The sequence below is a fragment of the Meriones unguiculatus genome, chromosome 14 (genome assembly GCF_030254825.1).
Source record: "Meriones unguiculatus strain TT.TT164.6M chromosome 14, Bangor_MerUng_6.1, whole genome shotgun sequence".
Lineage (NCBI taxonomy): Eukaryota > Metazoa > Chordata > Mammalia > Rodentia > Muridae > Meriones > Meriones unguiculatus.
Genome location: NC_083361.1, coordinates 89,910,189 through 89,925,062, shown reverse-complemented (window position 1 = coordinate 89,925,062; position 14,874 = coordinate 89,910,189). Strand labels below are relative to the sequence as shown.

Sequence of the window (14,874 nt, the reverse complement as noted above, 5' to 3'; positions counted from 1 at the left end):
ACTTCAGAGTTTCAAGTAGTTGGGGATTGACAGCAAAAGAAAAATTAAAGAAAGGAGAAACTGTAGAAAGATAGCTTCCCAAAAATATCAGTTCATGAGCAGACATTCAGCTGACTGACAACATCCCTTTTACTCGTGGTTAAAGGAAGAATTTCTGGGAAATGGGCTTTGACTGAGAAATGAAACTGAATGTCTTTATTTAAAGGCAGAAAGGAGATGGTCTAAGCAATAAGAGGAAATGATTAACTGAAGTTCATGGGAAACAGGGGCAGGAAAAGGCTGAGGGCAGAGTTCAGCCCCTGACCTCAAAGAGCCCTAACTGAGCCTGAGCAGACAGATGCTAGGTCAGCAGCCTAGCAGCCTTGAGGAAGGTACATACATGATTTCCTAGAACTACTCTCTGGAGCAACAATCTGAAGAAAGGAACTGGACTGCAAAGAGACAGGTAGGTGAGAATATTGGGTAGACATGGAAACTAGTGTAAAAGAAAAATAATGAAAATTAGGGACACACATAGATTGTGCCATGCTAAAGGCTCAGACAGAAATTTAATATTGCTATCCTACTAAAACCTAGGGCTCACAGCAAAACCAGACTTTAGTCCATGGCACCTCCTAGAATTAACAAACCATGAATTGATTCTTTAAACCGTGCTGTATGCATAAAGCTGGGTGCTAAAATCTGCTTCTCCTCAGCCTTCTTTAGTTGGCTCTTTTCATTTCTGTACAAGTTGTATCATTTGTTGGGATGAGTCAGGGGCTTGTTGACATGGAAGCCTTGAAAACATTCCCTTCTGTAACAGTGCTCATCCTGTGGATGCTAGTCCAAACTTTGAGATTGCTCTCCATGGCCTCGCAGATCAGGAAGACAGCTGATTCACTGCAGCTATAAGACACTCTTAGAGGCCTCCTATTTTTCCCTGATCCCTTGGTAATCTGTTGACCCGGGGAGAATGCCAAAATATTAATTATCCTCATTGATTTAGACCTCTAAGTATGGTTGTTAAATACCTAGAGGGTCAGTTACAGCAGTATTGAAGAATGAATAATTTTGGCTGTCTACTATTAAGATAAAGTTTGACAAGTTTTTTTAATTTAAATCTGTTTCCTTATTTATTCACTTTCCACCCTTTTGTAGCCCCCTCCCTGATCTCCTTCTAGTCCCACCTTCTCTCTTTCTTTCTCCCTAGACCTCTCCCCTAGTCCTCAGAAAGGGGAGCCCTCCTCCCCTACAACTGACCCTAAACTATCAAGTCACATCAGGACTGTCTGCATCCTCTTTCTCTCGGCCTGGCAAGATCCCACCCTTTCTAACTACCCTGCCAACCCTTAGGGGCTATAGGACTATTTAATTTGTTAACCTGATCTTGAATCAACTTTGGTATGTGGAATCTATCGAGAAAATTGTCTATTTCATTTAGATTTTCCAATTTTGTGGAATATGGGCTATTGAAGAAAGACCTGATGATTCTTTGGATTTCTTCAGAGTCTGTTGTTATGTCTTCATTTTCATTCCTGATTTTGTTTATTTGAATAGTATCTCTCTGCTTAGTTTGGCTAATGCCTTGTCTATCTTGTTGATTTTCTCAAAGAACCAGCTCTTGGTTTTATTTCTTTGAATTGTTCTCTTTGTTTCTAATTTATTGATTTCAGCCTTGAGTGTGAATATTTCCAGACATCTTCTTCTCTTGAGTGTGTCTGCTTCTTTTTTTCCTAGTGCTTTCAGGTGTGCTGTAAAGTAGCTAGTATGAGATGTCTCCAATTGCTTAGTGAAGGCACTTAGTGCTATGAACTTTCCTCTTAGCATTGCTTTCATTGTGTCCCATAAGTTTGGGTATGTTGTGCCTTCATTTTCACTGAATATTAGGAAGTCTTTAATTTCTTTATTTTTTCCCTGACCATATTGTCCTTGAACAGCGAGTTGTTCAGTTTCTATGTGTGTGTAGGCTTTTGGTTATTTCTGTCGTTGTTGAGGTCCACCTTTTTAGTCCATGGTGGTCTGATAGGATACAAGATTATTTCAATCTTCACATATCTGTTGAGACTAGCTTTGCGACCAACTAGATGGTCAATTTTGGAGAAGGTTCCATGAGGTGATGAGAAGAAGGTATATTGTTTAGTGTTTGGGTATAAAGTTCTGTAAATGTCTGTTAGGTCTATTTGATTTATGACATCTGTTAGTGTCATTCCTTCTCAGTTTGGTTTCTGTTTCGTTGACCTGTCCTTTGGTGAGAGAGGGATATTGAAGCCTCCCAGTATTACTGTGTGGGAAGCAATGTGTGGTTTAAGCTTTATTAGTGTTTCTTTTACAAATGTGGGTGTCCTTGTATCCTGGGGGTTAGCGTCCTTCCTCAATCTTTTGATTTTGATTGAAAGTCTATTTTAGTAGATATTAGAATGGCTACTCCAGCTTGCTTCCTGGGTTCGTTTTCTTGGAAAACCTTTTCCCAGGCCTTTACTCCCACATTTTCTTTGACTGGTGCATATCTTTCTTCCATTGTATCTCCTACACCTGAGATTCTTTCCTGTATCTTGTATTCTGTTGGTGATGCTTACCTTTGTAGTTCCTGTTTTCTTCTATAAGTTCTCTCTCTTCAGGAATTTCTCCATTTGTGCTTTCTTTATTGTATCTATTTCCATCTTCAGATCTTGAACTGTATTATTAATCTTCTTCACCTGTTTATGTTTTCCTGCATTTCTTTAAATGATTTGGTCAATTCCTTCACCTGTTTGTTTGCATCTTCCTGTATTTCTTTTAGTGAGTTATTCATTTCCTCTCTAAAGGCCACAGTTTGTTTGAATGTATCTTCCTGTTATATCTCTAAGGGTTTTATTCATTTCCTTCATTATCATCTTCACAAGGATAGATTTAAGGTCATTTACATGTATTTCAGTTATGTTAGGGTATACAGGTCTGCTTGCCATGGGATAACTGGGTTCTGGAGATGCCATATTGCTCTGGCTTTTGTTGATTGTGTTTTTACACTGGCCTCTAGCTATCTGGATGTCTCTGGAGTTGGCTGATAGTTCCTGGTTCTTGCTGGAATTGTTGGTGGTGCAGGAATAGCCCTGGGCCAGAAGCTGTATGTTCCTGAAGGAGCCCTCCTCAGAGTGGTGAGTATGGTCTCAGACTATCGTGAAGTTCTCAGGGACTTGTCCATGGCTCATCTCAGATGTGTGATCATGAGGACCAACTGGACTCCTCAGGAGCCTGGAGGCCCTCTTCTCCCAGAGGAAGTCCCAGAATCAGCTGCCCTGCTATTGCTTTCTTGCTCCAAGGTCAATGAGCTTGAGCTGTGCAGACACTATGCTCAGACACTGTATTTGCTGGGCCCAGCCATTTTTGGAGAACCTGTGAGCTCAGAGAACTGGGCAGTCTTCTTAGGGAGACAGGTTGCACTTTGGAGCAGCAGCTGGGGCTGTTTCTGTGAATCTTTAGTGTCAGGGGGTCTAAGGTTGGAGTCAAGTGCCCCTGGTACCTGGAAGATATCTATGGGGCAGTGAGAGTTGTTGGGTGACCAGAAGCTGGGACTGTGGGCTGGCAGGACCCTGGGAACTTTTCCTGGGACAAGCTGGGTAACCTGAGGTTGGATTCCCTCACTTGATTCCCTCACCTGAGAAGCACGGGCGCTGGCATTTGGGGGACCACAGCATGGCCTGTTTGTCACTCTGTAATCACTTCCGCCCTGCTGTTCAGATACCATGTGTGATCAGCACCAACATCTTAGATTCCCTACAAATATTTTTAAACAAACCTTTATTCATTTAAGACAAGAGTTTTCTAATTAGAAACCATTTATGGTTATTTTGACAAAACATAAAATTCTTGCTCTTTAAGTAAGTTTTCATAAATCTATAATACTTTCATATTTATTTAGGCCTGTGTGTGTGTGTGTGTGTGTGTGTGTGTGTGTGTGTTACTGATGTGGGTACTGCAGGGTACATGTGAAGTCAGAGAATACCTTGGGGAAGCCAGTTCTCCTAGCCTGTGAGCTCTGAGGATCAAACTTAGGTCCTTGGGTGCCTTTCACCCACTGAGCCATCTCACTGACTCAATATACCATTTTCAAGTGTTTTTACTTTATAAACCATTTTGTGATACATGTTTCCTTTCACTTTTATCCAATCTCATTTTATTTTTATTAGAACAATCTTTTACCTTAGTATCTAGAAGTCAAATCCCCTCTCATCTAAAATTATGTTTTTACTCTTAATACCAAAATATATTTTATTTTCACAACCTTTTATATCCTTCATTTTCCTTGATGTTACTTATTGTGTTATATATTTGTGAGCTGACAAAATTTAAAAAGCTCTTGCTTCTTAACAAAATATCTACATTTCAAATGAATAAACAGGAAGCTGTATTTGAAACTCAGGCAAAGCATGTTAGCAGTCTGAGAGATTTCTCTTCCTTTTTATCTTTTTTTTTCCTTAATGGTCTTAAGTGGCCCAGATAGGAAATTTAGGGAGAAAACTGTTTTGTTTTTAAGAGGGATGAACACAAGCAGATTGAAAATAGTTTCTACATATTAATGACACATTAATGTTAGTTAAATTTTTAATTAAATTTTTATTTTTTATATTAATTACATTTTATTTGCTCTGTATCCCAGCTGTAGCCACCTCCCTCATTCCCTCCCAATCCCACCCTTCCTCCCTCATCTCCTCCCTGCCCCTCTCTAAGTCCACTTTTAGGGGAGGTCCTCCTCCCCTTTCATCTGACCCTAGCTTATCAGGTCTCAGCAGGACTGGCTGCAATGTCCTCCTCTGTGGCCTAGCAAGGCTGCTCCTCCCTCGAGGCAGGGGGTTGGCCAAGAACCAGCCACTGAGTTCAAGTCAGAGACAGTCCCTGTTACACTTACTAGGGTACCCACTTGGATACTGAGCTACCATTGCCTACGTCTGAGCAGGGGTTCTAGGTTATATCCATACATGGTCCTTGGTTGGAGAATCAGTCTCAGAAAAGACCCCTTTGTCCAGATATATTTGGTCCTTGTGGAACTCCTGTCCTCTCCAGGTCTTACTAACTCCCCCTTCTTTCATATGATTCCCTGCACTCTGTCCAAGGTTTGGTTATGAGTCTCGGAATCTGCTTTGACACACTGCTAGGTAGTCTTTCAGAGGCCTCTATGGTAAGATCCTGTCCTGTTTCTTGTTTTCCCATTTGTCTTTCTAAGTGAGGATTGATCACCATACCCTGGATCCTCCTTCTTGTTTAGTTTCTTTAGGTGCACATATTTTAGTATGTTTATCCTATCTTATAGGTCTAGGACCCATTTATAAGTGAGTATATACCATGTGTGTCTTTCTGCTCCTGGGATACCTCACTCAGGATGATCTTTTCTATGTCCCAGCATTTGCCTCCAAATTTCATGATTTCCTTGTTTTTAATTGCTGAGTAGTATTCCATTGTGTAAATGTACCACAGTTTCTGTATCCATTCCTCCACTGAGGGACATCTGGGTTGTTTCCAGGTTCTGGCTATTTTGAAAAAAGCGGCCAGAAACATGGTTGAGCAAATGTCTTTGTTGTGTACTTGGATCTTTTATATATTTGCTAAGGAGTGGTATAGCTGGATGTTAGTTAGATTTTTCTTTGAGATATAATAAATTGTTTTGGCAACACTAAGTGAATATCCTTTTTAAGAAGTGTATGAAGGAACACTCTCAATATTATGAATGTTTTTGTTTGTGGGATACTATCTTCTGTAATTCCCATTAGGAAAAGAAAAAATAACATGAAGGTATTTAGCCAATGTATATGTAGGTGTATTTATCAGTTTGTATATATCAGAGCTTAATGAAAATCTTACATTTATCATTTGTAAGGATCCATTTATCATGTATAAGGATTAGTTTTTGAAAATAAATCTATTCTAATTAACCTAATCAAAGAATTTAGGTATATATCAAAATATTTAACTCACATAAAACATTTTATGATTGGGGGGTTATTATCCTTAACTCTTTTAAAAGATAAATTTTAATTTATTAATTTTATGAACATGTATAGGAATATTAAGATTTATGTAGTCAATACTTAAACATATCTTAATGAAAATTGTTTTATGAAGTAAAGAATGTTGTTCTAAATGAACCAAGCCATAAGTAAAGTATTTTTATGTTAATTATGGTTTTAAAATGTTTGCTTTTGGGCATCATATATTATCTAAAGTTGTACATAAGCCATTTTAGTAATTTATGAAATAGACTTTAAAATACTATTTTGTTGGGTTTATAGACATTAAGAGAACCTAAGCAGTATGCATGTATTTGATTGAGCAGCAGATGTATAGATGTCGTCTGCGATTTTCCTGATCCCATGTTCTTCTTTGTGTTCATTTTTTAAAGAAGTGGGTATGTCATAGGTCATTGATTGATGTACCTTTTTATTAACACTTAGTGTGTCAATATTCTATTCTTCTTCTTTAATGCTGAACTGGTTGTTCTGTACTTTCTCTTCTTTGATATGAACTTTGTTTGTTTCTCATCCAGAAAATAATTTGATGGGGTTATAGTGAGGTTGTGTTAAGGGTGTAGTGAATCTATTTTGCTCAAGCTGTAAGGAGCTACTGCGATGGCTGATCTGAAGTGACACCGTAACTGGGGAGAAGATGCCTAGAACTTGTGCAATCATCTTTATGCCTGTGAAAGCCTTCTCAGATAGGGCTGACATGTCCGTGAATAGTGAGGAAGCACCTGCCCTGAGCAGCGGTGAGGTCATCAACAGTGTAAACTGTTGCGCTGAAGAAGGGAGAGGAAGCCACACACAGGCTTTCTTTCCCCAGGGACTGCTTCTATTGCTGGGCCACCTGCTGGCATTCGAGTCCAGCTCTTCAGGTATGCAACACGTGCTCAATTTCAGTAGCTCTTCAAGGCATACGCATTGAACTGAGAGTGTGTAGACATCCTTCCTGGTTGGGAACTTAGTTCTCAGCTTCTGCAGCGTATAGCTGAGCACTGTCCAACTGCCCTATTCATACCATATGAGCCAACCTAATTAATCTATCTTTATAATTTAGATATTTACACATTCTGTTGATTCTTTCATCCCGGGATCCGTAGGGCAATTAGAATTGAGCAGCATTAATTAAGGAGTATGGCTTCATTATTTGTGTACTCTTTAATCTGTTCCATCAGAATTTTCTTTTTCTTGGTATGTATGTAAATAGTAATGTGCTTTAATTTGAAACACCATTCAATTATCCTTTGTTGACATACAAAGAGCTTCTTTAATTTTAATCCTATACTGAGAAATTTTCTTATGTTCATGTTAACTCAGGGCAGCTTGCATTGTTCACTCTCCAAGGTTTTCTACATAGTAAGCCATATCTGTGAATAAAAGGAATTTAATTTTTCCCTAGCACTTTCTATATAAAGTTTATTTACTTTTCTTACCTTGTTTATTACCTAGGACTTTAATGTGAGTACCAACTCGAATGATTTCCCCTCTTTTCCTATATGCTGAGATTTTTAAATTAGGATTTGAGTTTTGGATTTGGTCAAAATGCCTTCTTGTCTGATGGATAAAATCATGTGATTTTTCTTCTTTGGTATGTTGATATGACCTACGTCCAGTGTTTTTCACTTGTTAAGGCAGCTTGCCATACCTAGATAAAGCCCAGTTGGCCATGGTCAAACTTCTATTGTATATATTTTGACTTTTTATTTGTCTTCGTGAATTACATCATGCACCCACTGTCCCACTTACCTACCCCTCCCCTCAAAGCAACCTCCACCCCTGCCACCACCCCCAACAATCTAAAAAACCTCACTGTGGTGTATGTAGTGGTCACAGTGTGTCCCATAGTATATCCTTTTCTCCATAAACTTTGCTCTCAAATGCTCATTGCAATGACGCTTTGGTCTGGTATGAGGCCTCTGGCTTCTGCTACTCAATCAATACTGGGACCTCACTGGGATTCTTCTCAAATATCCTGGTGCTGCCCTGTGTCGTGGAGATCCTGTAGTTTTGGATCTGTAGGACCAGCTCTTTCCCATGCTCCAGCAGAGCATAGATGGTAGATGTTGTAGGGGGTCAATTCAAAGCCCTGGATTTGAGCCTGAGAAATATCTGAGCTGGTCAGATGGTTCTGTTCTCACACCGTCAGCACTGACTCACCAGCAACTCGGCCAACCAGGACCAGCTACACCCTGCTGTCCAGGCAAGGTGCAAGGCCACATTCCAGAGTGTTGCAGCCAATGAGGAACATGACCCATTTTCCTACTCGCATGACATCAGGGCTAGATATCCTGTCTGCCAGAGGTAATAAGGGATGATGGAGGGGAGGAGAGTGTCTCTCCTTCATCCATGCCACCTCCCAGAGACAAGAGACAAGGTCAGTTCTCCTGTGCTCACACCCTTGGGGGCCAGCTTACATCCCACCACACACACACACACACACACACACACACACATCCAAGGCCAGCTGGTATGCTGCCCAGGCAAAATGAAGAGCCAGCTCTCCTGAGTGCTGCAGCAGATGAGGGGCAGGACCAGCTCTCCTGCTCTCATGACTGCAGGGCCTGTCCTCCTGCCTGCCATACATGGTAAGGAACAAGGGATGAGGAGGGCATCTCTCCTTTACCCATGCTGCCACACAGCAGACAAGTTGCAGGGCCAGTTCTTCATACTCACACACTCAGGCCAGCTCACCCATGCACCTGTCGTTAGGGTCAGCTCTACCAGGCAGCTCAGGTGAGGTACAGGGTCTAGTCTCCCAAGTGCCTAAGCAGGTGAAGGGCAGGGACAGCTCTTCTGCTCCCATGACCCCGTCAGGTTCTGCTCCTCCACCCACCTGTGGTGATAGCAAAGGGAGGAGAGGGGATCTCTTCCTCATCCACACCACCACATGGGAGATAAGTGGTAGTAGAGCCCGCTCTCCCGTGCACTTCTTTTTGGCTGGCTCAACACAAACTCTATGGGTGGGGTCAGCTTTCCTGCTCTTATGCCCTCAGGGCCAGCTCTCCCAAGATGCCCAGGTGAGGCATAGGGACAGTTCTGCAGAGCCCTCAGACACCAACATGTTCCCTAGTAGCAGACCAGGGACATGAGCCTGACCCTTGGTGGCAACAGACAACTGCTGCTACAGAGCCAGACCCAGACAGGGCCCCTAGTGACAACACAGGCCAGGGCCTCAGCTTGGTCCCACGTGCCATCGCTGGCTACTCACATCAGGCTGTTCCTCACTACCATTGAGTATCCAGTTCTGACTCTCTCCATTGTGTCCACATGTTTCTGTTTCTCTTTCTCCTCCATTTCTCCACCACTTACTCTTCTTAGAGGCCCCAGGGTCTCTGAGTGTCTGAGGTAATCTCAGGAGTAGTCTCAGTAGCACTGTGTCCTGCTCATTCGTTCTGGCACCTAGGAGGGGTTGTCCTGGGCATGGTTTGACCCTGCCCCTTGCCCAGGCCTCGCATGGTGCTGGACTAGTGTTCATCTCAGTTCAGCTCCCTGTCCAGGCCCCAGGCTGGTACTTGTTGAGGGCTTCCTCCTCACCCAGTCCACCCAAGTGGACCCATTGGAGGATTGCCAGTCTCAGGCTCACTCTTGACCTGGGCCGCAGTCCCAGGAGGGGTTCTTCTCCTCTCCAGCTTGCTCCCTGTCCTGGAGCCTGTCCAGGCCTGTGCAGTGCTGGACTGTCTCAGCATGGCTTTTTTCAAGAAGTTTGGGATACTAATCACTCAGAGGGTCTCAGGTCAGACACTGAGCTTAGACAGAACATCTTTCCTTTCTGCCACAAACCTACACACATGTGACAACTGACACACGTGCTATGTCTCTGGGGAGGGGGTGTATTATGTATTGTTGCATTTCATACGATAACATTTGTTTCTGAGAGATAACAGATATTTGTTTGCAGATTTTATTTTTTGTAATGTCACAGTAGGATTTGGAAGTAAGGTAATGATGGCCTCAAAGAATCAATTAAGAAATATGATGCTTTATTTATTTTTAGGAAAACATGATATGATATCATCTTCTTACATACTTCACTGGTGTAAACTAGGCCAAGTGTTTCTGGTTGTCTAAGTTTACTCATCAGTAATGAATATAAATTATTATATGAGTGAATTCAGATTACAGTTTCATATTGTTATTCATTTTTGTTTGTTCTGGATGTTAAACCGGGACCATGGTGCATGCTAAGCACCTGCTCCAAAACTGAGCTTATTGCCAACTAGACCTAATCCTTCTTCAGTGAGCTTTGTCCTTTGCTTCTATGCTGATACAATCTACTGAAGTTTTTTACCTCCTTGTAAGATTGGCCTTACCTCTGGTTTACAACACCTCATTCCTCATTTCTACCTGAGATTTACAGGGCTGTGTTCAGCATCTGTATGTCTGCCAATAATGGAACCATCACAATTCAATTGATCTCTCCAAAGTTCAGACAGTCTCATAGTTCTTCTCTTAACCAGGGCTCTCGCCAAAACTGCCCAGAGCTCTCTATTTGTGGTAAAGTAGGCTTGATCCCCATGCTCTGCAAACTTCTTTCTAATACTTATTTGCCATACTGCGTCTACATTTCAGGTGCTACAACTCTTCAGCTCCCTGCACCAATTTCTCTTCTATGAAAGGCTTGCTGAGACTAACGATCGACACATAAACAAATTTTGGACCTTACAATTCTGGATACTGAAAAAGCTAAGATCAATATACATGCAAGCCTTCTTCCTTCTTCCTCACACACAGGCAAAAGGGCAAAGGGGCAGAGGCAGTTGAACTCATCATTCACCAATGATGTTAATCTCATCTTTTGATAAAAGAATTTGTTGGAGAACAGAGAGAAGTAAGAAGGAAGAATATAAAGGAAAGCAAGGCAGACTATGGGAAATCCAGGCAATTATAACTGAAAGCACACAATATCTAAGCATGGGAGCAGTAATCATGAAACTGGGCTTTTGTAAACAGGAATCTAAACCAAAGACATGTCTGAAATCCTAATCTACATTTTGATATGACAAAGAAGTGAAATATTTTTGTTAAGTTACCTTAATCAAAACTTTTTTAACTTAACAAAATATTTTTGTTAAGTTACCTTAATCAAAAGTAATCTACAATCAGATATGTAGCCTCAATTGGTAGCCCCTGGAATGTATAGGCACGCAAATAAAATGCCTGCATGATTCAACGCTGAGTTAACAAGCTCCCAGTCACATTTTTTTCTATTTTTTAAATTACTATCATTTATTATAATTTGTATTCCCGCTGTATACTCCTCCTTCATCTCCTCCTAATACCACCCTCCCTCCCTCTTCACCTCCTATGCCCCTCCCCTAGTCCACAGAGAGGGGAGGTCCTCCTCCCCTTCTATCTGACCCTAGCCTATCAGGTCTCATCAGGACTGGCTACATTGTCTTCCTCTGTGACCTGATAAGGCTGCTCCACCCAGGGGACGGTGACCAGAGAGCCTGTCACTGAGTTCATGGAGGAGACAGTACCTAATCCCTTTACTAGGGTACCCACTTGGAGACTGAGCTGCCTATGGGATACATCTGTGCGGGGGTTTTAGGTCCTCTCCATGCATTGTCCTTGATTGGGATATCATTCTCTCCAGGGCATCTAGTGCTCAATCTTTTGGTTTCTTTTGTTTTTGTTTGTTTGTTTGTTTGTTTGTTTTTTGCTTCTGTTGGTCTCCTGTGGGAGCTCCTGAACCCTCCAGGTCTTTCATCTTTTCATCGCCCACTTCTTTCAAAAATTCCATGTGTTCCCACCATTCGCCTGCAAGTTTCACGATTTCCTTGTTTTTAATTGCCGAGTAGTATTCCATTGTGTAAATGTACCACAATTTCTGCATCCATTCCTCCATTGAGGGACATCTGGGTTGTTTCCAGGTTTTGGCTCTTACAAATAAAGCTGCTATGAACATAGCTGAGCAAATGTCCTTATTGTGTACTTGAGCATCTTTGGATATATGCCTAGGAGTGGTATAGCTAGATCTTGAAGAAGCACTGTTCATGATTGTCTGAGAAAGTGCCGGATTGATTTCCAAAGAGGATGTACAAGTTTGCGTTCCCGCCAGCAATGGAGGAGGGTTCCCCTTTCTCCACATCCTCTCTAGCATGCATTGTAACTTGAGTTTTTGATCAGAGCAATTCTGATGGGTGAAATCTCAGGGTCGTTTTGATTTGCATTTCCCAGATGACTAAGGATGTTGAGCATTTCTTTAAGTGTTTCTCTGCTATTTGATGTTCCTCTACTGAGAATTCTCTGTTTAGCTCTGTACTCAATTTTTTAATTGTTTTACCCAATTTGTTGCTTTTTAACATCTTGAGTTCTTTATATATTCTGGATATTAGCCCTCTGCCAGATACAGGGTTGATGAAGATCCTTTCCTTGTCTGTAAGCTGTCATTTTGTTCCTATAAATGTGTCCATTGCTTTACAGAAGCTTTTCAGTTTCATTAGGTACCATTTATTCATTGTTAATATCAGAGGCTGTGCTGTTGGTGTTGGGTCCAGGAAGTTGTCTCCTGTGCCAATGAGTTCCAGGCTCTTCCCCACTTTTTTTTCTAACCGGTTTAGTGTGTCTGGTTTTATGTTGAGGTCTTTAATCCACTTGGACTTTAGTTTTGTGCAGGATGATAAATACAGATCTATATGCATTTTTCCACATGTAGACATCCAGTTAGACCAGCACCATTTGTTGAAGATGCTATCTCTTTTCTATTGTATGCTTTTGGCTTCTTTGTCAAAAATAAAGTATCCATAGGTGTGTGGGTTCATATCGGGGTCTTCTATTCAATTCCATTGATTCACCATTCTGTTTCTATGCCAGTACCATGCAGTTTTTATTACTATTGCTCTGTAGTACAGCTTGACATCTCTGATGGAGATAGCTCTAGAAGACCTGTTGTTCTACAGGATCGTATTGGCAATTCTGGGTTTTTTGTTTTTCCATATGACGTTGAGAATTGTTCTTGCTAGTTTTTAAATAATTGTGTTGGTATTTTGATGGAAATTGCATTGAATCTGTAGATTGCTTTTGGCAGGATGGCCATTTTCATTATGTTAATCCTACCGATCCATGAGCACAGGAGATCTTTCCATCTTCTGATATCTTCTTCACCTTCTTTCTTCAGAGACTTGAAGTTTTTTTCACACAGTTCTTTCACCTGCTTGGTTAGAGTCACACCAAGGTACTTTATGTTATTAATGGCTATTGTGAAGGGTGTAGTTTTCCTAATTTCTTTCTTGGCCCTATTTTCTTTCATTTACAGGAAAGCTACTGATTTTTTTTTTTTAGTTAGTTTTGTTTCCAGCCACTTTGCTGAAGGTATTTATCAGCTGAAGGAGTTCTCTGGCTGAATTTTTGGAGTCACTCATGTATACTAGCATATCATCTGCAAAGATGATACTGTGACTTCTTTATTTCTGATTTGTTTCCCCTTGATCTCCTTTACTTCTCTTATTGCTCTAGCTAGGACTTCAAGTACTATGTTGAAGAGATTTGGAGAGAATGGGCAGCCTTACCTTATTCCTGATTTCAGTGGGATTGATTTAAGTTGCTCTCCATTTAGCTTGATGTTGGCTTGATGTATATTGTTTTTACTATGTTTACTATGTTTGGGTATGTGTCTTGTATCCCTGATCTCTGCAAGTCTTTAAACATGAATGGGTGTTGCCTTTTGTCAAATGCTTTTTTGGCATCTAAGGAGATGATCATGTGTGTGTGTGTTTTTTTTCCTTCAGTTTGTTTATATGGTGGATTACATTGATAGATTTCCATATATTGAACCACCTCTGCATGCCTGGGATGAAGCCTGCTTGGTCATGGTGGATGATCTCTTTTATGTGTTCTGGGATTTGGTTTGCAAGTATTTTATTGAGTATTTTGGCACCACTGTTCATAATTAAGATAGGTCTGAAGTTCTCTTTTTCTGTTGAATCTTTGTGTGGTTTAGGTATCAAGGTGACTGCAGCTTCATAGAATGAGTTTGGCAATGTTACTTCTGTTTCTATTTTGTGGAATAATTTAAAGGGAATTGGAGTTAGCTCTTCTTTGAAGGTCTGATAGAATTCTGCACTGAAACCATCTGTCCCCAAGACTTTTGATGACAGCTTCTATTTCTTTGGGTGATATAGGACTATTCAATCTTTCTACCTGATCTTGATTTAATTTTGTTGAATGGAACCTATCAAGAAAAATTGTCCATTTCATTTAGATTTTCAAATTATGTGGCATATAGTCTTTTGTAGTAAGACCTAATGATTGGATTTCCTCCATATCTGTTGTTATATCCCCCTTTTCATTTCTGATTTTGCTGATTTGGATAGTTTCTATCTGCCTTTTAGTTAGGGTGGTGAAGGCTTTCTTTATTTTGTTGATTTTCCTAAAGAACAAGCTCTTGGTTTCATTGATTCCTTGATTGGTTTTTTTTGTTTGTTTGTTTGTTTCTAATTCATTGATTTCAGCTCTGAATTTGATTATTTCCAACTGTCTACTCCACTTTGGTGTGTCTGCTTTTTTTTTTTTTTTTTTTTTTTTCATTTAGGGCCTTTAGGTATGCTATGAAGTTTCTTGTATGAGATGTCTCAAACATCTTTCTGGAAGCACTTACTGCTATGAACTTTCCTGTTTGCACTGCTTTTATTGTGTCCCATAAGTCTGGGTAAGGTGTGCCTTTATTTTCATTGAATTTTAGGAAGTCACCAATACCTTTTTTTCATTTATTCCCAAACCCAGCTGTCATTGAGTAGAGAGGCATTTAGTTCCCATGTGTATGTAGGCTTTTTGTTATTTCTGTTGTGGTTGAGGTCTAGTTTTAGGCCATGCTGATCTGATAGGATACAAGGGTTTATTCCAATCTTCTTGTATCTGTTGAGGCTTGCTTTGTGCCCATATATGGTTCCATGGGGTACTGAGAAGA

General features: G+C 40.7%; 1 protein-coding gene and 1 pseudogene across 1 annotated transcript in view; one reads left to right on the top strand and one right to left on the bottom strand.

Moving 5' to 3' along the window:
* Nucleotides 1–242: 242 nt before the first annotated feature.
* The window catches only part of LOC110541818 (interferon-induced very large GTPase 1-like), a 28,825-nt gene continuing 14,193 nt past the window's right edge, over nt 243–14,874 (top strand). Inside the window, 2 exon segments of the mRNA XM_060367784.1 lie at nt 243–445; nt 2,996–3,113. The gene's annotated coding sequence lies outside the window, so the exon portion shown is untranslated.
* On the bottom strand, nt 9,669–9,792 carry LOC132647577 (small nucleolar RNA SNORA17; annotated as a pseudogene).